At 41.2% G+C, this 24,849-nt stretch overlaps 2 long non-coding RNA genes across 2 annotated transcripts; both read right to left on the reverse strand.

Annotated features, from left to right (window-relative positions):
• Positions 1–307: 307 nt before the first annotated feature.
• On the reverse strand, positions 308–7,943 carry LOC109202875 (uncharacterized). The gene is made up of 2 exons (XR_002062851.2): positions 7,016–7,943; positions 308–4,393 (listed from the first exon to the last, which is right to left on the reverse strand). It is a non-coding gene; the product is annotated as an uncharacterized LOC109202875 (long non-coding RNA).
• A 12,563-nt stretch (positions 7,944–20,506) lies between these two features.
• LOC102082663 (uncharacterized) lies at positions 20,507–21,545 on the reverse strand. The gene is made up of 4 exons (XR_001223491.3): positions 21,466–21,545; positions 21,135–21,354; positions 20,930–21,020; positions 20,507–20,551 (listed from the first exon to the last, which is right to left on the reverse strand). It is a non-coding gene; the product is annotated as an uncharacterized LOC102082663 (long non-coding RNA).
• Positions 21,546–24,849: the final 3,304 nt, after the last annotated feature.

Consider the following 24,849-nt stretch of genomic DNA (forward strand, 5'->3'; position numbering starts at 1 on the left):
GATGGCTGGCTGAACTTAATGGACTGGTAGACTAGCTGGCTTACTGAACTGAACACGCGACAGGAACAACATCACAGGAACATCAATGACACGACAAAGACTGTTGGGTCTAAACTCAGACCCCGCTGTATCCAGGACTTATTCCCATGAAAGAAAAACAAGGCAACAGTGTTCGATCGATTACTTGCGCAAGGGAAGTCTTTGGTCAAGAACCAGCTCTTGGAGCTCACGCTCCTAACCTGTCTCCAGCCCAAAGTCCTTCAAAGAGCAGCTTCCCTCGCAGCTATTTATTGACAAACTGTTACAGTTCACACAATAGTTTACAACACGTACCTCCCCTCTTAACCCCCCTTGGTTACAAAGACGAGGCACTGTATGTATATATATGTGTGTGTGTGTGTGTGTGTCCTCCTGCTGGGCAGGAAGCTTACATCAAACAGACCTTCCAGATAGGATGTGTCTGTAATCAAACCTACAGCCCCTCACCCAAAAACTCAAGAATCTGGGGAGGGGGACTGTGGAACTGCTTTCATCCCACAGTTAAACAATGTAGAGATGGCAAGCATAAAAATGACGAACATTAACAATTCACTCTAACATTCCCTCCTGTTTTGTGATTTTTATGCTCCAAATTATTCCTGTGTAGTATGTTCTTAGCCATGCACCTCTTGCTTGACAATTTCAGCGCAGGCGTCATTTATACACAGGCTTCTGTCATATCATCCATTTCAGTCAATTCATACTGTTGTAAAGGTACATAATCAACAAATGTATTAGAAATCATCTTAGTTCCCATTGATCTTATACACGGTAAAATGCATCCTATACATAAGCAAATCAAGTGTCAACAGTCCAAAAACAAGAGTTAATATTTTCAAAAGAAGATGCCACCAAGGACCAGACATTCACCAAGCTCTCCAGCCTTGTGGTGCATCTACTCCTGTCGTGCGATTCATTATGTATTCCTGCAAGTAAACAACTGAATGTCACAGTCAAACAAGAAGAATCAACAAACTCAAAAATCAAATGTCACTACAATCCAACTGTATACAGACACAGACATTCAAACACATCAGTTGACTTTATTGTTTGTCCATGTGGCTCTCAGCTAACTTCAAAGCTGTAGCCTGGTCAACACCCTTCTTTATGACTCCTATCAACTCCCCCAAACCTTCTCACTGTGGGCATCCTGTGGGGGTTAGAGTCAACTGGTGTATTATCTGCATTCACAACTCTTCTCCTGTCCTGTTGTCACCACAGGAAAAGCTTTGTAAAGGAAATTGGATCAAGCTGTTTTGATCTTCTTGGCTCAAAGCCTCAACCAGCTTACAGAAGTGTTCATGATGTAAATGTAGACAAAAGGCTTCTCTGTTTGCATCCTTCTCACAGAGGACACAAAGAATAGGTGACGTTGCACAAATTTCATGGTAAATCTCCAACTTGGACTAATCCATTGCCCTTCATACACATAGGCAACTGGCCTATTTCCAGTTCATTTAGCTGTTCAATGTCCTGCAGCGAGTCAGATTCTTGGAGTCAGACTAGCAGATCTGTCATACCAGAGCAGTTCACCTTCCCAGCTACTGGTGAATCAACCGTCCATTCAGGTTCAGAAGTTGAAAAGTTGGCAGTGTTCCAAGTACGTTTACTCCTGGATGTGTTGCTACGGCAACCAACAAACTGTCTCACTCTCAGTGATGCTATATGGCCACAGTCCAGAAGAATGTGTAACCAGTGGCATCACAAGCATAGCCATTGGTCTCGTTCTTTATGTGAGCGGTTGTGTTCACAAACTGCCACAGGTAGTTGGTTGAGAACCCCATGCGGGTACTGGGTGTGGTTTGCTCTGTCCCAGTGCGCTTCCTGTCATCCCACTCTGGGTCCACAGGCACAAGAAGGCGCACAGCACATTCCCAGCCATTCTGATGAGTACCTGTGGCTCAGTTGGTTTCTTCACCGGATTGAGACGAGGGGCCCTGGAGGCTTTCCCCCCCCTTTGTACCCGGTCTTCCTGCCACTTACCCCGAGCTGGCCTGGATGTGCGTCACCTTCTTGCAGTGCGCTTGATGTATCCAAGTACTCCTTTCAGCAATCTTCACCGCTGTGGTCGTCGTCAGCAGCACCCGATAGGGACCTTCCCACCGTGGACTGGACCAGCACTTCCTCTCCATGGCCTTGTCAACGTCCAATCTCCAGACTTCAGACTCTGCTCCTGCAGAGAACAGAATCATCTGGCAGATCATTTGTTCTCAAGACTTCTTCGTTTTTAAACATTTTAAGCATCTCATCTGCTAATATGCTCTCTCTTCTGCTCTTCTATCATCACTACAGAAGACTAGAACTCCAAATGCTCTAACATATATAATCTCAAAGAGTCAGACCATTCTCTGTTGGAGTAATCCTCATGTACATTCATATACATCTTAACTAATTCTATACAGTTTAACCATGTCCTGCGTGTCTCTTCCTAAGTCTTAACTTTACTGTTCCATTAGTTCTTTCTATCAACCCTGCACTTTGTGGGTGATATAAACAATGATGTTTTAGTGTTATCCCTAAATGTTGTGCCATTAATCTAATCACTTCATTTACAAAATGTGGACCATTATCACTATAAATGGTCTCGGGAATCCCGTGTTCCAAATGATATTCTTACATATTGCTTTGGCAACCGAAATGGCATCTGCTTTTCTAGTTTGTACAATTTCTACCCACTTTGAAAAAGGACACACTATCACTAAACAGTACTTATAGTTATTACAGTTGGACAGCTCTATAAAGTCCATGTGAATAACTTAAAATGGGTGACCGGGTCTGGGGAATTTCCCTCTCTTAGGTCTCAAATTACCCCGAGAATTGTGCTTGCAACATATCATACATGACCTGCAAAAAAATTTTTTTAAGGGTATTTAATCTTAAAGTATAAACTACTCATTATCTCCCTCCTGTTGCGACATGGCAAAGCCCATGGCGCAAAATAGCAGCAGTCCTATATAAAGTCTAAGGCAGTATTGGTTTATCACACAGATAACAAACACCATCCTGCAAGCTCGCTCCTACTGTAAGTCACAACTGTTTTCCTGCAGTAGATGAGTGGCCCTGCATGTCTACCAGTGCATCCCGCATAATAGCCAATGTCTGCTGGCATTGCACTGCTAAAACGTTAACAACATGTTCTCCTAAAGTTGCTTCTTTCGCGATCTTATCTGCAAAAGCATTCTCTAATGCAACTGGATCTTTCCCTCACATGTGTGCTACACATTTGCAAACACCAATTCTACTGGGTAATAACTCTGCCTCCAGCAGATTTTGCAAGAGTTTGGCGTCTTCTAGAGGTTTCCCTGTAGAGGCTGTCACACCTCGTCTTGCCCACTGCATCATAAAGAAATGTAATGTAGCAAATGCATACTGGCTATCAGTGTATATTGTCACATCCTGTTTCTCTGCAGCTTTACACGCTTCCGTTAAAGCTAGCATCTCTGCTGCTCAAGCAAATATGAAACATGCTAGTTGTCCTACACAGATAACTTTCCCATTATCTACTACAGTAAAACCTGTTTTAGTCTGTCCCTCTACTGTTGTAAAACTCAACCATCAACAAACCAAACCTTTCCCTCACCAAGTGGCACATCTATTAAGTCATCCCTCGGCTTACACTCCTCTCTACGTGCTGTCTACACTCATGAGAAGTGCCCTCTTCTTTCGTTGGCAAAAGGTTTGACGGATTCAGAATTGTGCATCACTTTATGGTTATGTATGGTTATGAGAGTAACAGTAACATTAAAGAGAAGCGTCTTGTAGGTGACAGAAATGTAATTTTAGTCTGCAGTAGTAGACATCTACCTCGTGTGGAACTAACAGTGTCAAAAAGGTGAAATAAACTATTTCCTGAAACATTGTACAGCGTAAGCTGCTGCACATACTGATCTCACGCATGGAGGTAAAGCACAAGCAACTAGAGCTAATCTGTTAGGATAGTAAGTTACTGGCTTCACTTGTGGAAAAAAAAGTGCTGTTAGTTATTTCACAGTCACCTGGCATTTGTGCTGTTCACAGAACCACAAGTCCATCGCTGGACCTCCTCTGCGCCGTCACTTTTTGGAGCTTGGCACGCTCCCTCAAGTTCTCATGGTTCAACGTTGCTGAAGATTTTAAAGGCAGAGCACGTCGTACACCTTAGTTGTCTTCCTCAACGTCAACGTCGAAAGTCTTTCATCTTATTTAAGATTTTGCTGTGCAGAGTCTCCTCATGACGATCTCCTGGAAGCCCAGTAGCACAGCTCTCTGTGCTGAAGGTGATCTCTGATCCTCCTGAAGACTCTCTCCAGGCCTCAGCTTCCATCTTGTGGACGATCCTCTCAGTCACTTCTCTCGTCATGGCATCTCACGACATCTGCAAATTAAAATGACACTCCTCTCGCCACATGGCTTCCTCTCTTGTGTCAACTCCCTAATGAGACATGTACAAGAATGTTGCACAGTCTCCCTAAAACAATCTCCAGGGTTTGTCCCTTGGAGCAGCTTCACTCCAACCTGTAACCCTGTGTAAAAACATTAGTCAGCAATTAAATGTTTAGCTTGTCTAACTCTCAGCTCCACCTAGAGCCTGTATCCTGGAAGACAAATCTGTTACATCAAACTTCACATTTTCAACCGACTATAGATCATATGAGTAATAAGGTATTCAGCATAAAAGACAAATATCATGTGCAGGTTTTCTCCAGTCATTAAATCACTATTATTATCATAATTTGTCCCAAATCATGAATCATCCCAATTTATTCCACAATTTAATCGGTGACTTTCCTTAAGCAATGTCACACCACTCATTTTTATCACTGTGAGCTCAATAGTGGCCAGCTAATGAGCCCCATATTCAACTATTCTGTAACCACTGCACATTTGTTCAATTGTCACTTGTCTGTCTGTGCTGAATCCTTTACAAACATTCTTAAGGAAAAACAAACATTAGCCAAACACACGTTCATCCTGGTGGTCAGGCGTCGGCCATCCAGATTCCAGAGATGCTGTAAAAAGAAGTAACACTGGTTTCAAACACAGTGTCACACTGTATTCACTTCTCCCTTGTAACATTCATATTTTCTCCAACACGGTATAATTTAATCACCAACACACAGCCTGTAACCACAGTTTTCTTCACACAAAATCTCAGTAATCCTGTGGTAGAAAAACACATTAAGATGTGTCCTGCTATAAATCACATGATCAAATCACATCTGCTGTGAAAAGAAATGTTAATGTTAGCGCTGCGCATTTGTATACACTCTTTCTCACAGTAATCTCTGTGAGCAACACAAAGTAGTTAATAACGCACCTATGGTGAATTCACAGACAGAGAAAATTTTAAACTAAAAAGGTTAAATCTGCAGAGTTCACATAGTCATGTGACCCAAGTTTCCTCCTGTGATCTCCTTCTGCTCCTGCAACAGAAGACACACACAGAGATACAGCCACACCTTTGTCAGGTGGGGGTTAACTTCACACAATGGTGTTAAGTCAGTCAGTCTTGTCAGCTTTTGTCAGTCAGTTTTTCCCCATTTTTATTTGGTGACAGTAGAAGCTCTCGTGACGCAACAAGTTTCTACTGCCAGCAATGACGTCATTTCAAAAAAGAAAAATAATTTAGACTGGATTACCTCGCTGAATCCGTTTTGACAGGGACTTGTTTTCTGATTGTCCCAAATAAGTGGCTCTCTCCCAAGCCCATTTTAATGTGGAGAAACTCACTTGCAACAATTTTCTCGACGACGTGTCGTATAGCGCTTCCGTTCTAATCGTGCAGATCTGCTCAAACAGAGATTATCAATAAAACTTTCAGTGCACTGTGAAAGTATCAAAATAAAAAGGCCTCGTTAAGTCATGACACGTGTTCTTCATGCCAGGGGGATAAATCGTACCAACCCATTTGGCAGGCTCAACTTAGTAACAAAAGACAAATCAACAGCTAGATCAATCTCAAACATTCATCCAATCAGCCACACACAACATACAGCATAACCCTGTTGTCTCGTCACATAATAAGTTTCTTCTCATGTATCCAAATGTGTGCCATGGTAAAACTTCTTCACACACCAGAAACTCACAATCAGCTCACTCAGCTCACTCATTTAAAACCCCTCATCAGCATTCTGTTTTCCTCTATGATGCAGTCATCTGTCCTCCTATAATATTCAGTCCACTAGTCTATGTATCACTTTCATCTTACTAGTGACTTGGACAAGATGACAAACAGAATCTCATGCTTAAGATGCTGTCTGGTCTTCATGAGTATCATTTATTATGTATGCATGTAGGGTTAGTATGGTTGATGCATTTTCTGTATGTTTTTGTGTTCATCTCTCATCACATTTCCATTATTCTCGTCACTGCTTAAAACAACACACATCTCTCTCTCTCTCTCTCATAAACAGAAAGTAGCGTTACAGCTGTTTCAGGCTGAGAAACACCAAACACTCTTCGTGCTATCATTCACCACACAACTATTTTATTTCTTTGTCCGCTGGGCAGGTGACCTGCAGAATCACGTCTGCCCCAGCTGGATACCTTTTCACACACACCGCGCCGTCAGACACGCTCACACTCACTTCTGCTTAGCGCACAATTTCACTTCATTCTTCAACGATCCACACACCACGTGCTGCCCAATAAAAACTTTGCAGTGTATTTCATCCTCTTTCAAGGCCGACTTCTTTTAAGTTTGCAGCAGGCAACGCGACTTACACCAAAACCCAGGCTACATGTACATAACAGGTCACCGAAATCCGTTAACACCACTTAGGTTTCCTTCTGTGCTGCTGCGTTCACTTTACTGGCACTCACACACATATACGCTCATTCACACTCTTTTTAGGCCTATAATCCCCCTTACCGCGGCGAGCTCTTTCCTCCTTACCATTGGTGGAGAAACCATACACTCAACGCCCTTAACTGCGGAGAACCTTTTTTTTATCTTTATAGAGCTCTATCCTCCTTTCGGTGGAGAAACCGTCCTTACCCTCCTTCAATTCGGTGGAGAAACCTCTTTAAACCTCCTTCGGTGGAGAAACCGACTTAACCCTCCTTAAATAAATCAAAAAAGATTAAAAACAAACAAAAACACTGGCGGAGAAACCAGGCAGCTTGCGTCTACACGCACAGCTTGCGCACTCACGTACCTGCTTTAACGCACGGGCACGTAGCCGCTCTCTAAGGCCTTCTGTACTCACTGTTCGTGTTGTTTCCGTTCATGGGAAGAGTCTCTGGTTCCCGTCAATCGCCATCCATCCCGAGGGGAGTTCAGGCGCAAACTGTCCGGCCCGGAACAAAGCAAAGTACCAGGGCTTTCGTCAATCGTCCCAGACGATGGCTGCTAGCAGACTGCGGTGGCGTCCTCTCCCTCTCCTCGGTGAATGCGATGTGTTAGGATCCGGCTCGGAGGACCAAATAAATGTTGGGTCTAAACTCAGACCCCGCTGTATCCAGGACTTATTCCCATGAAAGAAAAACAAGGCAACAGTGTTCGATCGATTACTTGCGCAAGGGAAGTCTTTGGTCAAGAACCAGCTCTTGGAGCTCACGCTCCTAACCTGTCTCCAGCCCAAAGTCCTTCAAAGAGCAGCTTCCCTCGCAGCTATTTATTGACAAACTGTTACAGTTCACACAATAGTTTACAACACGTACCTCCCCTCTTAACCCCCCTTGGTTACAAAGACGAGGCACTGTATGTATATATATGTGTGTGTGTGTGTGTGTGTCCTCCTGCTGGGCAGGAAGCTTACATCAAACAGACCTTCCAGATAGGATGTGTCTGTAATCAAACCTACAGCCCCTCACCCAAAAACTCAAGAATCTGGGGAGGGGGACTGTGGAACTGCTTTCATCCCACAGTTAAACAATGTAGAGATGGCAAGCATAAAAATGACGAACATTAACAATTCACTCTAACAAAGACCAGGAGAGAACTGAGGACTTAAATATGCTGGCTGAATAATGACTGATAGGTGACAGGTGAGTGAACGAACAGCTGAACATAAAGAACCACTGATAAATGGGAAGAGGGCTGAACATAATGAACACAGACCAAGGTTAACACAATAAAACAGGAAGTGGAACCGGCAGTAGAGAAACTGTGAAAGTGAACTGAAAATACTGGGTCAACGACCCAGAAACCCCGACACTCGGTCTTCGAAGGACCCGGCCCACGTAGCCGGTAATGTTTGTCGCGCTGTTACACACACAGCACGCTCGTTTGTTTCAGTTAAGCTAATAAGCTAATTCAGATAAGCTAATACTCCTGTGTGCTATACACTACAGTGTACGCTGTACACCTACTTACTGGTTTTGTCGCATCAGTCTGTGTGTCTGAGGTAATTTGTAGCTTTGTCCCAAAACGTCGGCTGCATCCTTCGAAGGACCCTGTCCTTTTTTTAACTGCACAAGTAGTGCTGGTCATAGCTGCTGGCTCACTGGGTAAGGCTGTCATGGGTGTGTAGCTCTGTCACCGTTTTAGGGAACATATTTAGTTTTAAAGTAAGTTACAGAGCTTTTCCTGCCTTTCTGGAGGGATTATATTTCACTAAAAACGATCTAATATGCATGTCCACATAATTATGGATTATTATAATTATAATATTTAAAAAACACGCTGTATTTTAAAGAACATACATTAAGAAACAGATTATATTAGATTTATATTTTAAATAAGACAAAATGCTGATTTTACAGCAGCAAAATTATTGTATCTCTACAGTTTAAAAATGTAATAAGCTTTCTGCCTACACAGAGTGCACTGTAAAATCTAATTAGTTCCCAGAACTCAAAAAAATTATGGAAACTCGTTGCCTCAAAAAAATTGAGTAAAGCTTAGCTAAAAATGACTAAGTTAGGACAACTTATTTACTTTGAGTACTCTGTACAAGCTCATTTGTTCCCAGAACTCAAAAAAATTGGATCAAGTTTACGTAAGATGACCAAGTTAGGGCAACTTACTCATTTTGAGTACACTGTACAGCCTTGTTAGTTCCCAGAACTCAAAAAAATTATGGAAACTCGTTGCCTCAAAAAAACTAAGTAAAGCTTACTTAAGATGACTGTTAGGACAACTTATACATTAGTTGTCCTAACAGACATAATACTGCAGACTTGCAGTATTAACAATAACTTGATATTTCTGACTGTACAATACTAATTGTTTACCTACTGACAAACATGTTAAGTTCAACTAAATGAAAAAACAATTTGTGGTACCATGAATATTTTTAAAAAATAATTAACAACAATTTTTGTAATGATGTTAAAATCAGCCCAACTTTTATTTTCAAACACAACAAAGTATAACAGCCAACATACTGGACACTGTTCTGCTGAACAACAAACAATTATATTGCCATCACTGTTATAATCTTACAATGAAACAAAGTCTCAGATTTAATTATTCTGAAAATAAGTTTAGGCCTACCACAAGTTTGTTTTGTACTTACATTACTTATATAATCAAAATAAAATATTTGTTGTTCTGTCACAAGTGCAGTCTCTAATTTAAACAACACATTTGTTTTCCATTCCAACACATGAGCTGGAATGTTGTATTATTTTAAGGATGCTTGTTTCCAGTCCAGGCATTACTGCCTGAATGACTGTCATGGATCGAGGTGATCCAAATGTAAGTGCAGAAGAAAGTCTTTAACTTCCCTTAAGTACAGTGGCAGTGGATGTGGGTTGGAGATGCAATGAGCTTGAACCTGCAGGCGACCATCTTCACTGACCACACCATCTGTGACGGAGGACTCATCTCTCCTGTTGTCCTGCAAGCAAACAATCATATTTTTTGGAACATGAACTTAATTGCTTTCTTAAAACATTTTTTTCTGCATTTGGTATAAAACAGACTCCAATTTAGACAATCTCAGGCTCCCTCCCCACCGGAGAGGTGACATTCAATGTCCCAAATTGTCAGTCTGGATAACCCTGACCACCACCCAACACACAATAATGTCATGAAAGCATCATTTTAAAAAAGGGCTATGCAAACATGGCCTCCCCTCTGTCAGTGCGCCCCAGGGTGGCTGTGGCTACAACATAGCTTGCCATCACCAGTGTGTGAATGTGTGTATGAATGGGTGAATGACTGGATATGTAAAGCGCTTTGGGGTCCTTAGGGACCAGAAAAGCGCTATATAAATACAGGCCATTTACCAATAACTTTCATTGTAATGATGTGCAAAATGATTTTGGGCACAAAACAGATTTTGCTGTTAGAAAACTTGCAGACTTCACTATATACAGTGTAGACCCTCTAAACTAAGTTTGGGGGATGTGATCTTTCAAGAAATGCAGACCAAACTGTTGTTGTTTGTTTACTTACACAGCATGTCTTGTAGAATTAACTGTGGTCACCAGCAACAGCATAGTGCAGTCATATCTCAAGTCTAACAACAGAAGACAGGAAAAGATCAGTAAAGAAACAACTTCCCCAAACCAAAGCACAAATAAAACAACAAGTAAAACAGGCTGATCTAAAGTATGATTAAAGTTCAGCCTGATTAATATAAATGTCACTGACAGTTGCTAATATATTGGAAAACCAAAATACTTACCACTGAGTTGATGTCTTTCTGTCCAACAACAGGAGTGCTGGTCCCGAGCCTCAAAGACAGTAAGAAGCAAGCAGAGGGAGAAAAAACAGAACATTTTTCAGAAACTGATTTGATCCTTAATGGCTGTGCAACCATTGTAACATAGAGTTTGCTTATGATGTTAAATAAAGGCTAGATTTGACATTAATAGATGCCACAGATGTTCTAAAGCTGCCACAAAGCATGAAAAAAAAAAAAAGACGTCTCCGAAAACGTCGGAGCATTTTTGCAAATATGTGATGTCTTGATAAATCGAGCAGATATGTGAAATTTACACAGCTACATTCTCGCCTGAAAATATCTTAAAAGTTTATTTTGTGACCCAGAAAAAGTAATAAGTTTTTCAGCGGCGCTCCTCCGCCATTGCCGCGCTTACAAGTACGCACAGGCTCCGACAACCGTGGCCGACAAATGCGATCCTCCTTTTCCCCAGACTACCCTTTCTGGGTCACAAAATAACCTTTTAAGATATTTTCAGGCGACAATGTAGCTGTGTAATGCTCAAATATCTACTTAATTTATCAAAATATCACATATTTGCAAAAGTGCTTCCACGTTTTCGGAGAGCTCTGTTATCCACCCCCCACCCCCACCCCTAACGGCTGCACCTCCCGAAGAATTTTGTCTGGGCTCTTATCTCACTTATTTCAAACAATCAACAGAAAATTTCACCACATAGTTTTATGTAAGGTTTTTAAGGCTGTGGTGTTAATTTTTAAGTAAGACGAGCCCAGCGGCAGCAGCAACGCTAGGCTAACACTAACTAGCTAGCAAGATTTTAAACCTGGTGCTAAACTAAGAGAAGCCACAAAATCAGTTTGAATAAGAGTAAACATTTACTCACCAAGTCAGTGTATCAGGTAAAGATCCACAGCAATGACAACAATAATATCTTGAGCTGACGCTTCTCCAGGTTTGCTCAACATATTCCATAAAAAATGCACCATGAACATGCGGACTGATCCGCGAGGGAGGAGGACGGTAGTCACGTGGCATTTTCAAAACACATCTTTCATCCTTCCGCACTGAGAAGCAAAACTTCCAGCTTACTTAGTTTTTCTAAGTTAAGACAACTCAAATAAATGGAGTTTATCAGCGTTTTTGCATAAAAAGTACTGGTAACTTATTTAAATTGAGTTCTAATAACAAATTGATAAAAATTGAGTTCAGCCTATTTAATATTTTTAATTAAACACAATATTACATTTTACAGTGTGGATAGTGAAACAAATGGAATCATCATAAATACATTATTTCATATTTATTACTTTTTTTCCCTCATTGCTTTATTATTGTAGCTCTAGTAATAAAGGGAAGGATTCTGGATCAGCACCACGATGCAAACTTGTGCCCACAGTATATACAGTATTCTGAAGAAGGTCTAAAATGTCACTGTGTGTGCATGCATGTGTGTGTTTTATGTATATGGATTTTTTAAATTATTACTCATGATATAACATTATCCAGACATGGCTGGTAAGGACATGAGGAGGAAACAGTAGGAACTGTGTGAGGCTACTAAAGGCAGTGAATCCCTCAGCAGCTGGATTACAAAGAGCACAGGTAACATTAACACATGTACCAGTTGTTGGAGTATAAAAATAATAATAAGCACAACTGAAATGTTTTGCTTCTATAACATTTTTCTGTCATCATTTTGTTATAGATTAAGTGTAAGAGTTGTTAAGTGTGGATAATTAAATTATAGTTTATTGCAATAGCAAGTTGTGCCTTGTTCTCAGATGGACAGCAAGTGGAGAGTGATAGATGAGATGAGGAAATAGAAGGAGAAGAATCTTTGCATTTTGTTATTATCTCATGACACTTGTTTAGTCAGCTACCATCTCTCCTATGGACTTTTTAATGTCTACAGATCAACACAGCCCTGCCCTCCAGCACTATGAGCAGCAGGAGCAGCAGCAATATAGGCTACGTTTGCTTTGCCTCACAACAGTGATATAGTATGATGCGATCCCATATTAGATTCTTGATGAATGTGTGTTATTGTTATTCAGCCTGGTTCAATGTGCCCCTTTTTAGCTTTGAGCACCCGCCCCTATAAACGTCTCTGCACGGCCCTGGCTGACATTGTGACCCTGAGAAGTCGTGTAACTGTGCAGAAGGTCGAGCAGCTGCTTCCTGCTGCGTCTGAGATTTATTCAGGAGGAAGAGAAGATGTGTTTGTCTCTTCTTCTCTGGAGCCAACCACAGTCCAGCTGCAGCCCTGATACGCTGCCTTCAGCTGCAGATACTGAGTGTGTGTGAACCTGCTGCGTGACTGTGTTTGTTGAGCCTGTAGTTTCACACTGTTGTTAGTGTAACTGTGCTGCTGCCTTAACTCGGCTTACATTACAGGACGTGGCCACGATCCTATAGGTCCAATGAAAACTCTGCAACACTAAATGTTTTTAAAGTGTCAGCCTCCTCTAGAGCAGAGCTGTCAAACATAAGGCCCGGGGACCAGAATCGGCCAAAGACTTCAGCCCATTGGACAGCTTTGGAAAATATGAAGCAGGGCATCAGTTTCTGTAACTTTAAATATATTAAATAAGTCTTACAGCGCCCTGCGACAGACTGAAGAGCTGTCCAGGGGAAGCCCACCTCTCCCCCGTGGTGACTGGGAGAGGCCGTCCTTGTCCTGTAGAAACACTGAGACGTGCTGCTGAAGCTCCTCAGGCTGAGGTTCAGTGTCTGATCCTGGGTCAGGCAGATCTCCCTGGTTACAATGACAGGAAGTGATAAACGAGCAAAGAGAGAGAGGGCGGGACATGGACACTAGAACAGAGACGTGAATGTGAGAAGGTGTTTGGAGACAAATAGAAGAAAGGAAGTGTGAGGTCTGAGGTCTGGTCCTTCTAATAAAGATGCATTTCCTCCAGTATATCCATGAACTCGTGGGGCTGAATGATCACATGTTATCACAGTGATCGTGAGGCTCAATGTAAAAAGTTCAAATAGACTGAAACACTGTAGATAAAGGTCAGAGGTCACGTTGATGCCTTCATGTTTGACCACAGAACGGTCAGTCTGTGTAACAGACTCTGTGATCAGTGATCAGTGCTGTGGGTCCAGATCAGAGGACATGTTGGATCTCTGATTCTTTCACGTCCATATTAAACAGCTGCTGCAACTGAACTGTGACTGTTAGCAGTAACTCATTAAATATAAAGGTTATCTTATCTTATCTTATATGTCTGCACACTGTGAGAGAGCCGTCCTCTATCAGTGAGGCTGACAAATGCTCACACTGGGAACAGGAAGCAGATTTCTGTCTGACTGTCCTGATGGACAAAGGATGAAATCCTCTGTAACACAGTCAGCCTGTTACAGCCCATAATCCAATCCAACTTTATTTATACAGCACTTTAAAAACAACAACGTGACCAAAGTGATTCCAATAATAAAACAGAGATAGCAGTTAAACACCATCCATTAAGCAAACAATGAAATTAATATAAATAAAATAAAGACATAAATGAAAAAGAAGATAAATAAATTAGTCTGTGAATTAAATATTAAAACATGAGTAAAATAAACAATAAGATTAACAAAATAAAAGCATTAAGAGTGGCCGACAGCTGACTACAAACTGACTACAAACTGACTCTGGTACGACTCCTAAAAAGCCTTTGAAAAAAGTGTTTTTAAAAGTGATTTAAACATTTCAAGTGTGGGGCCAACCTAACATGGAGGGGCCGTTTGTTCCATAGTTTGGGGGCCACAACAGTGAAAGCTCGGTCCCCTCAGTGTTTCAGTCTCGACATGGGGACAGCAAGGAGTGACTGGTCAGATGATCTGAGAGACCTTTGTGGAGTGTATCGGTGCAGAAGGTCTGACAGGTAAGAAGGAGCCATTTAAAACTTTAAAAACAAGCAATAACATTTTAAAATGATTCTAAAATGGAAACCAGTGTAAGGAGGCAAGAACAGGGTAATGTGCTCACGTATACATGTCCCTGTCAGCAGGCGAGCAGCAGCTTTCTGGACCATTTGCAAGCGTGATAGTGAAGCCTGATCAATACCAATATAAAGTCCATTACAATAATCAAGGCGAGTGGTCACAAATGTGTGCAAAACTCTCTCCAAGTCACAAAAAGAAATAAAAGGTTTGACTTTAGAGAGCTGCCTCAGCTGAAAAAAGCTTTTTCTCACCACTGTATTTACCTGTTTGTCCATTTTAAGAGCTGTGTCACATTTTACTCCAAGGTTGGTGACAATTGGTTTGACACAGGATATAAGAGGACCCAAGTCAGATGGAGGGACACCAGGTCCACTCGGCCAAAATATAACGACCTCAGTCTTCTTTTCATTAAAGTTTAAAAGATTCAGAGCCAGCCATGCTCTGATATCCTTAAGAATGTCTTAAGGAATAGGCCTGAGGAGCTCATTGTGTTTCAGGGGGAGATAAATCTGACAATCATCTGCATAAAAATGAAATGAGACTATGTTTTTAATAATATGGCCAAGGGGAAGTAAATAAATACTAAAAAGAAGGGGCCCAAGGATGGATCCTTGAGGTACACCACATGGGAGGAGGGCGGAAGATGAATGAAATTTACCAAGTGAGACAAAAACTTCTGTCAGACAGGTCTGACTTGAACCACTCCAAGGCAGTGCCTCTAATTCCAACATGATGTTCTAGGCAAGAAATCAAAATATTGTGATCTACTGTATCAAAAGCTGTTGTGAGATCCAAAAGCACAAGTAAGACAGACTTCCCAGAGTCTGCAGTTAGTAAGATATCATTAAAACTCTCAAAAGTGCAGTCTCTGTGCTGTGAAGTGCTTTAAAACCAGATTGAAATACCTCAAAAATGTTTTGACTCTTTAAAAACGGCACCAAAACCAGCTGCCAAGTCTCTGCAGGGGCAGTGTCTGATGAACTTACGTGCAACCTCCACACCAGAGTTCTCAAAAGATTTCCCCTGCTCCTTAAGACAGTTGCCAACAACATCAGCAGCCTTGTTCAGCCTCAGCCAATACTCATATGGATCCTCCCGGTCCTTCGGCAGGGTGGAATAAAAGTCAGCCAGGGGCACAGACGAGCACTGGGTGGAACTAAAATGTTTGTGCAGAAGTCTGTAGATAGCTTGTGGATTATGCTGAACATCAATTCCACCATTCCTCACGCCAAATTTCACAACATCTTTTGCCCTGCCTCTCAGATGCATCAAAATCTCCTCAGCTTGGTTTTCCGGGAGAATGCCACTCTTCTTTATGTAACTCTGCATGGCTTCCTGCCACTCATCAACAGACAATGAGTCCGAACTCTCCCCCCGAAACACAGGTGGGTCTTTAACCTGTCGTGGAGCCACCAGCTGGACTTGAGAGAGATCCAGTGAGCGGCTGGAGGGGAGATCTGTTGTTTCATGCTCCACCTCAGGACATGTATATGTAGCAGATGCAGGGCTCGAAGTGTGTGGCGTAGTCAGGTGTGACAGAATGCTATCAGCCAGGCGTTGCCCAATTTGCTGCACAATGTCGTTTATTTGGTCAACTAGACTCACATCAGTTATTGGGGGGTCTGAGGTAGATGCCTTAGTGTACTGTACTGACTGCGACTCAGCCACAAGCCCACAAGAACTATCTGCTTCTGTTTGCCCCACCCGACAGTCACCCAGTGAAAAAGGAACAGTTGTGAACCCTCTACCCCTACCCACACCAAGGGGAGTCACATTTGGGGTGTCATCAGAGTCACTCAGATCCATATCTAGCAGGATATGAAAAGAGCTAAGACGGGCTTAGTACAATATGGCAATATACAAAGCCAATATGAAAGTATATCCAACAGTCCCCAAAGTTACCCAACAGTCTAAACAATAGGGAAGCTGATGCTCCACGATGATGCTGCGACGAGAAGACACCAGCCCGATCCAGCAGCGTCATGAGCGAGTCACGGCACCAATGTGACCTCTGTGTAGTGTCTTCTCTGGTCTGCATTCACAACAAAAAGGCAATGGTTAGAATGCTCTCTTTTAATGTCGTGGGCAATCAGCACAAGATCTCGCGGGAATCCTCCATTATTCTGAGGATTACATTTCCACTTGCAGTGCGATCATATAGTGGTAAATTTATACAACCAAAATAGAAAAACCTCATCATTAACATTGCATGTTACATTTCCCAAATGAAAGGAATATAGAAATATATTTCAAAGCTGTACATGAAACAATGTGAATTCTCTAAACAGTGTGGCACAGTCACATACCTGCATTCGCAACAAAAAGGCAATGGTTAGAATGCTCTCTTTTAATGTCGTGGGCAATCAGCACAAGATCTAAATGGGGAAGCAACAACAGAGTAAGCTAACTATGCTTCCATTTTTTTCCTCTCTTCCCAATAAAGAAATCTCACATAAACGTGCACTCAATTCAACATAAAGACTGGAGAAATGACCCGCAACAAATGATGTATAAACAACAAAAAATAATCGGGTCAGATTGTATTACTTTAACAACCTGCAATATGAGTTTTCTTCCCCACGACATTTGCGCATTCCTTACTTCGCGGGAATCCTCCATTATTCTGAGGATTACCCAGAATCCCTTGCCCTTTGTGAATGTTGCAGGGTGACTTTTACAACAGTAGGTGGCGCCAATGTTCTGGTGAAAGGTCAGAAGTGCAATGGGTGAGATGAGAGAGCATTTAAGGACGAGACACCACACAGTTAGTGGGTTCATTTATAGGTAAGAGTTTAATCATGTTTTGCTTGCAACTGCATGTTGTGCCTGCGTACGTGACAGTTTGTTCCAGAGATAAGCGACAGCGAAGGCGAGTTGTGGGGAAGCACCTACCGTGGAGATGGAGATGATCTTTTCAAACTGTGTTAAAAGTCATTGTGGTTTTGATTTGACGTATGCAAGTATTATATCTGCTTAATGCATGAAGGGGCGTTGTATTACCCCAACCCTATAAAACCTTTGTTTTGTGCATTGTTTGGGAGATCCACCTCTGATGTTCTGCAGGGTGCATCTCCCACGCATGTGTTCATTAAAATCATCGTTTGACTCCACCTGACAGGGTCAGTGTGTTATTTGGATTCCCTCCTGTATCCCTTCCTTAATTTTTGAATCTTTTTATAATCAGTTGAGCATCTGATTATTTGTGCGGGAGGCTCCACTATCAGCAAATATCTTGTGTGACTGTAGGTGAGTGAATGTGTGTGACTGGACCAAGGTTGGGATGAATAAATGTGGACAAACAATTTGTCATGCCAGCAAGAGAAAGAGGATGTTGATTTTTGAGTTGCTGATGTTTGCTTTGAGAAAATTTCTGTTTTACTGACTGGGGTTAGATTATGGAATTACATTATATTGTTGGGAGAATGCCAAATGCTAAAGGGGAAACATTTTTGATATAACTCATGTTACCATTAACTGAAGAAACACATGATTGATAACTGTTCTGTTTTAAGTTTTCTTTGTTATAACAGATTGGATCATAAGGGGGGAGAGTTGAGTATGAAATGTAAAGTACAGGTTTTGTTTCCAGGAAGTTCCAAGGATGCAGATTCTGGATGGAGCGAGGAGTTCAAGGAGATGTGACATGATGATTAAATTGATTTTGTTCCTTAAACACAGGTTTTCAGGGCCGGAGAAATATACCTGAGAGGAGGATGGCTGAAGTGTTTGGAGAGATGATAAGACTAACCTTTTTCCTTTAATTTCCTAAGCCCGAGTGATGCATTTTGAGTTTTTATTTGGACACACATGTGATGTGTTCAAATAAAAAAGGGGGGATTGAAATGAGTTTTAGGATCATTTAAGGACATTTTGGGGTTTGTTGATAATTTAGATATGGTAGCACTGATGCAGAAATTGTTATTTTTAAATAAAGGAACTGAATTCTGTTTAGAAGATAAAATGCCGGTGTTCATAAGAAGCTGTACACCAAACTTAAAGGGAAACTGTGGGAATAATAATAATAATGGGGAAAATTAGCGAAGATTTTACGAGTAGAAAATGTTTGATTTCTTTTTGATTTTTAGAATAAGGTTATAATGCAGGATTACACATACAGATATTAAATAAATTTATTTCTAGGGTACAGGAGAGCTTTTTATGAGGATGTTAAAAGTGTCGCTGACCCAAATGAATAGATAACATACATAGAAATGATTTCATACACATTGTATTTTGTGCCTATTAAGGAAATGTTGCTCAAGTCAATGAATGAAGGTCAGAAGCTTTGTTTGGCGCGATGTCCAAGCAATTTATTGTGCAAGATAACAGACCATGGAAGGCCGCACACACTTACAGACATATAGAGTCCATAAACACACATGACAGTATTGATTTCAGGCCAAAGGCCTCAAACTCACTTAGCTTCTAACTGAATTTGAGCCTGGCCTAGCAACAAGTGACAGAAAAGAGGGACTGAATAGGAGTTTCGCTTGTAATGAAACTGTGTGACATGTAAAATATTGAGATAACACATGCAGCTCCACATGAGTCTTATCATATAAAATGCAGTTACAGAACAACGAACGCTTGTCGAAGTGACTAAGGTTTCTTGATTTAAAGCAGGAGCAAAGGGAGGAAAGCATATATATTTTGGTTAAGTCTGATAAAGTATAATTAGAATGTACCATTACATTAAGAGCAGTAAAATGAAACTAGAAAGCGAAAATTTCAGAAGAAATTTTAAGTGTGCCTATGCTACTGCCAATGAGTGTAGTTTTTTGCCTTTAATGTGGTTCAATTAGTGCTGGTTGCCATTTATAATACTAGAGGGAGCAATATGCAACATGAGCATAGTTTGCTATTTATACCACAAGAGGGAGGGAAATGGAATACAGCTGATTTTCAAGTTAAAGCAAAGTAAGCTGTATTGTGATCTCTGTTATATGCAGCATACAGAGATGAGAGAAAGATGCTCCAGTTACAAGATTACAAAAGTAGTTAAAATAAATTATGCTTAAGTCTCAGGTGTTCAAGAGAAGTTACAATTTAGATTTTACAGTTTTGAGTCGTTTAAAATGTACAAATGTAACAAATGTAACTTTAGAACTAAATTATCCAAAACTAAATTAAAAAAGAAATTGGCTTAATACTGGTGTCTTTTAATGAGGTAAGTTGCCATGCGAGGTACAAACCACACGTGGCTGTAATTTGGTGGCCTGTATACAGTTCCAATCAAAGCATGTAGTTGGCTTAAATGGGTTTAATACTGGTGTCTTTTGATCACTTGACTGTATATAAACCTGTTGAACAAAAGGTGCAGTTTAATTTCACTATACCTGCCCATCCTTGTAGCTGGTTTCTAGAAGAGTGGCACAGTTTCAACATCAGTGTAGGGCTTCTCCACTGCCTTCACTGGACAGAACACATCTGAGGAGTTATGAATGAATGGATGACTTAATGAATGGATGAGATTATAGTTTGTTTCAAACAATATCAATAAATGTTACAATATAAAGTAAGAAGCAAAAAAAATACAAATGACCTGTTTTGGCAGGGATCCCATCAGGTGCAGTTGCAGTCTCCCTGTTCATGTTTCTGGTCAGCTCTTCAATGGATGAGAGCACATCAGCAGTCTTATCTATCACTTCCCACTGGTGAGCCGTCAGTGTTGCTGGTAGAGTGTGTTCAGAAAAACTCCTTTTTAACAGGAAGAAACCTCCGGCAGAACCAGGCTCAGGGAGGTTCAGCCATTTGCCGCGACCGGTTGGGGTGAGATGTAAACAAATCCAAAACTGTCCACAGAGCTACAGGGGGCACACTGGGATCGCAACAGCAGCCATAGAGGGAAACAGATTAGGATGTTCTTCCCAGTACTGAAGTGGGTCGGCTTTTCTTATGTGTGCGTTTTTCCTCTGAGAGGTAGGTCTCCACTTTAGTTTCTGTTGATGAGGTACTCACGGATACTTCTGGATAAGGGTCATTTGGAAGCAAGAGGTTGGCTGACTTTGCGAAAACAGCTAGAAACAGATAAAAGTAAAACACAATTTAAAAAAATAAAACAAGAGACATCACAAAGCGCAGCTCTTCAGTTAGTGAACTGGCAAGTAATGAAGTTCTAATAAATAATTGCAAAAACAAATGTAACTTTAGAACTAAATTACCCAAAACTCAATTAAAAAGGAAGTAAAAAAGAAATTGGTTTAATACTGGTGTCTTTTAATGAGGTAAGTTGCTATGTGAGGTAAAAACCACACGTGGCTGTAATTTGGTGGCCTGTATACAGTTCCAATCCAAGCATGTAGTTGGTTTAAATGGGTTTAATACTGGTGTCTTTTGATCACTTGACTGTATATATAAACCTGTTGAACAAAAGGTGCATTTTAATTTCACTATACCTGCCCATCCTTGTAGCTGGTTTCTAGAAGAGTGGCACAGTTTCAACATCAGTGTAGGGCTTCTCCACTGCCTTCACTGGACAGAACACATCTGAGGAGTTATGAATGAATGGATGACTTAATGAATGGATGAGGTTATAGTTTGTTTCAAACAATATCAATATCAAATGTTACAATATAAAGTAAGAAACAAAAATACAATTACCTGTTATGGCAGGGATCCCATCAGGTGCAGTTGCAGTCTTTCTGTTCACGTTTCTGGTCAGCTCTTCAATGGATGAGAGCACATGAGCAGTCTTATCTATCAGCTCCCACTGGTGAGCTGTCAGTGTTGCTGGTAGAGTGTGCTCAGTTGCAAAGACAGTAAGATCACGTTTTTGTTGCAGTAGGCTTCGCAACATGTAGAGGCTGCTGTTCTGTTGTGTCTGCGTATAAGAGAACATGATTGACTTTATTTTTCAACAAATTTGGTTCAGAGTGTATAGGAATTAATAATAAAATAGAAGTACATTAAAGAATGTCACAAGAGGACTCACCTGTACATCTTGCTGTAGATGTTGATATCCATATTTAGGTCCATCTGTATGACTTCTAGGCGACAGTAGGCCAATAGGGAGTGTTTAAATGGCGTACAATCTTCCTTTCATTTGGCAGGGTCTTTGTCACGCTGCACTGAGACAGCAGGTCGTCATTCACACAGGGTAGAAAGGAATGGGCAGTCATTTTGTGTTAGTGAATTACACAATAAATGGGGTTGTGATAATTGTGATAGGTATTCAGAACACCTGATTGGAGGCAGGCGTATGGCTGTGATATGTAAAGGTGATCAATCAATGCGTGTTTTTCGGTAGTTGCAGCAGTAATAAGTTGTGAATATCCTCTTAACTGAAACAGTTCTTGGATGTTTTTTTTTGCTGTGCTCATAAGGTCCTCATTGAAGTCTCCACAAACAATAATTGGTTGGCAATTCATTATTTCCAATGAGTCCAAAAGACATTGCATTTGTGGTAAAAACCTCACGTGGCTGTAATTTGGTGGCCTGTATACAGTTGCTATCAAAGCTGTGACTGGCGATTCAACCTTGACAACAACAAATTCAAGGTCAGTCACATTTTGCAGGTATTTTCGAGACTCTGCTGTAAGAACTGTTTTGTAGTACATCGCAACTCCACCGCCATTTACCTTTGCCATGTCTGTATGGTTTGTGTAAGAGACGTGTCTGTTGTGTGTGGCCATGTTGTATTGTTCCAGCTGGAAGCAGGGAGAAACAGATGATCCAGACAAGTGAGTTTCTGTTATGCATAAAACATCAGCAAGGCTGAGTTCATGGTGGCATCTCATGTCCTCCATGTGAGTTGGGAGACCTTGCGCATTGTGATGGATAATTGTCAACGTGGGGACTGTGGGAACAACTGATTTTAAGAATTGCAACAGTGGTCTTGCATTCTCAAATGATGCATGTCTGATATTTTTGAGTGCATCTGTGATGGCAGGATCAGCATAGATTTTCCTTTCATCAAAGTCTTTGATGTACAGTCCTTTAAGTGAGGTTGTGCGGCTGAGTGCAACATAGGCCATTCCAGGTTCAAAAACACGCTTCAAGCATACTACTGCTGACTCCATTGTCATGCCTTGTACTTTGTGAGCTTTACATGCAAAGGCCAACTTCATTGGAAATTGCCTGCGAAGAACTCCTTTTTTACTTGTAGATTCTTCACATTTCTCAATATATACCAGGTTGTCTGAGGATCCTTGTATTTTTCTGCGAAATTTTTGCCCAGAATTTTGATTGTCCAGCGTAAGTCCAATGAGATTCACAGTTTTTGGTCCATCCTGTGTGGTTGTCACAATGTTCGTGATTGTTCCGAATGTCCCATTAACAAGCCCATCTTCAACATCCAAATTTCTAATAATCATAACACGCACTCCAGGTGCAGCTTGTATGTTATCAGGTAAATCTCTTTTGTTGCCTTTCATCATTTCTGCCAGGAGGACCATCTCACCCGTTCGTGGGTCTTTTCTGTAGTCTTCGGCCTGAATATTTATGATATCAGAATGAAGACCAGTTACAGTTGCTGAATTGTGTTTGTCGACCTCTTTGTTTGTAGCATAAATGTGTAATACATTAGATGGACAGTCTTTTAGGTCATGGATAGCCTGAGTGAGCAAGGCTTTATCATTGGCTTCAAGAGAATCTGTTTTTTGCTTCACTCTTATCCTGTTCAGAACTTCAGCAAAAGAATGATCATCTTTCTGTCGCATGATTTCTGTCAGGTTGACCATGTGGAAATAGTCTTTCCAGAGATCAAGGACATTGTCCTCGTACACACAAAGTGGTTTGGCTTTTCCAAGGGGTGGCAGCTGGTAAAAGTCTCCTACTGCAAGGATAGACATCCCACCAAAAGGCTTCTTGTTTCCTTTGATCTGCTGAAGTCTTGTGGAGAAGGAAGTATTATGTTTTGTCATTTTGATTTATTATTTTGTTATTATTGGGATTACTGTCATTACTGTTGCATCATAAACATATAGCAAGCATATGTATACAAGAAGTATTGATACAAGAGGTATTAATATTGCATTCAAATGTTTAAACGTATGGCCACCCAATTAAGTCTTTATTACAAGTCCAGTTAGAACCACTTCAAACTGTTGAGTTGAATCTATAATTTTAAATGCTTTTCTAATGCTTTGATAATCTTAAAGGTTTCTGTGTAGACTGCAGGGACAGGAAGTTATAGGCTTTTGAAGTTGCATGCTCTTGCAGAAGTGAAACTGAAACCAGAGTTTAACTGCAAAGTTAAAGAGAAGTTAAGATCATTACACACAGGATGGCTTGAGCCTGGTTGCTTGAGTTAAGGTCAACTAAGGTTCAGAGAGCATCTGCGCACAGACAGACGAGACATACACACACACACAGGCACAAATAGAGAGGTCACGACACGTACGCAGTACACAGCACGCACGCGCCCCCGCACGTGCACACACACACAGATAGACTCAGTTAGTAGGTAAGAGTTTATAACTGCAAAGTTGTGCCTGCATGAACGTGGACCTGATGTTCCAGGAAGATAAGCCTGGGCAGGATGGAGACAGGAAGCCTCTGCCGTCGACGCGAAGATGATGTTCTATGTTAAAAGTCATTGTGGTTTTGGAGTGACGTATGCTTTGTTGTCCTATCCTATAAAACCTTGTCTAATGATTGTAAGTGCAGTTCGACGCTGAAATCTGCACAGCGGTCGGGCTCACACATGTGTTTATTAAAATGCCGTCTAAGTACACCAGGCTGGATCTGTGTTATTTTTAGATCCCTCTCTCAATATTTTTGAACCTTAACAGTCTCCAGTGGATGTAGGCAAAAAGGTCTTTAGAAACCATAGATTTCTCATCAATGACCAGAATCTCTGCATTTGAAAGTGAAGCTCTCACTTCATCCAGTGCATTCCCCAGTCCCTGATACGGCGGTTTTAAAGATTTTGGCAGCTTTAGCAGAGAGTGCAGTGTTTTCCCAGATATGTTAAAAGCTGCAGTGCCAGTAAATGCAGTCAGCAGTACTGCAGGGTAGGACATGTCTGCTTGGTCACGGAATCTGGGGAGTTGGTGCAAAATCTTTGTTGCCTCCTCATATATGCACTTGATAACATGTGATTTTCCACAGCCAGCTCCTCCAGAGACAAAATAAAAGAACTGCTCAGGACAGTGACCCCACACAAGTTTGAAACACCACTCATGCACTGCGTAGAATATAGATGCTTGGGTTTCATTCAGACTTTGGTACATTTTTCTGACAAAGTCAGGGCTCAGCTTTGGTGCTATGATTGCTGGCATGGTTCCACTGCTGCTTCCACTGACTTGGTAGTCTGGAACAATGTCCATTTCATTTTTGTCATTGTCATGTCTGGATTGTCGTTGGGCCACACACT

The sequence above is a fragment of the Oreochromis niloticus genome, linkage group LG7 (genome assembly GCF_001858045.2).
Source record: "Oreochromis niloticus isolate F11D_XX linkage group LG7, O_niloticus_UMD_NMBU, whole genome shotgun sequence".
In the NCBI taxonomy this organism is placed as follows: domain Eukaryota; kingdom Metazoa; phylum Chordata; class Actinopteri; order Cichliformes; family Cichlidae; genus Oreochromis; species Oreochromis niloticus.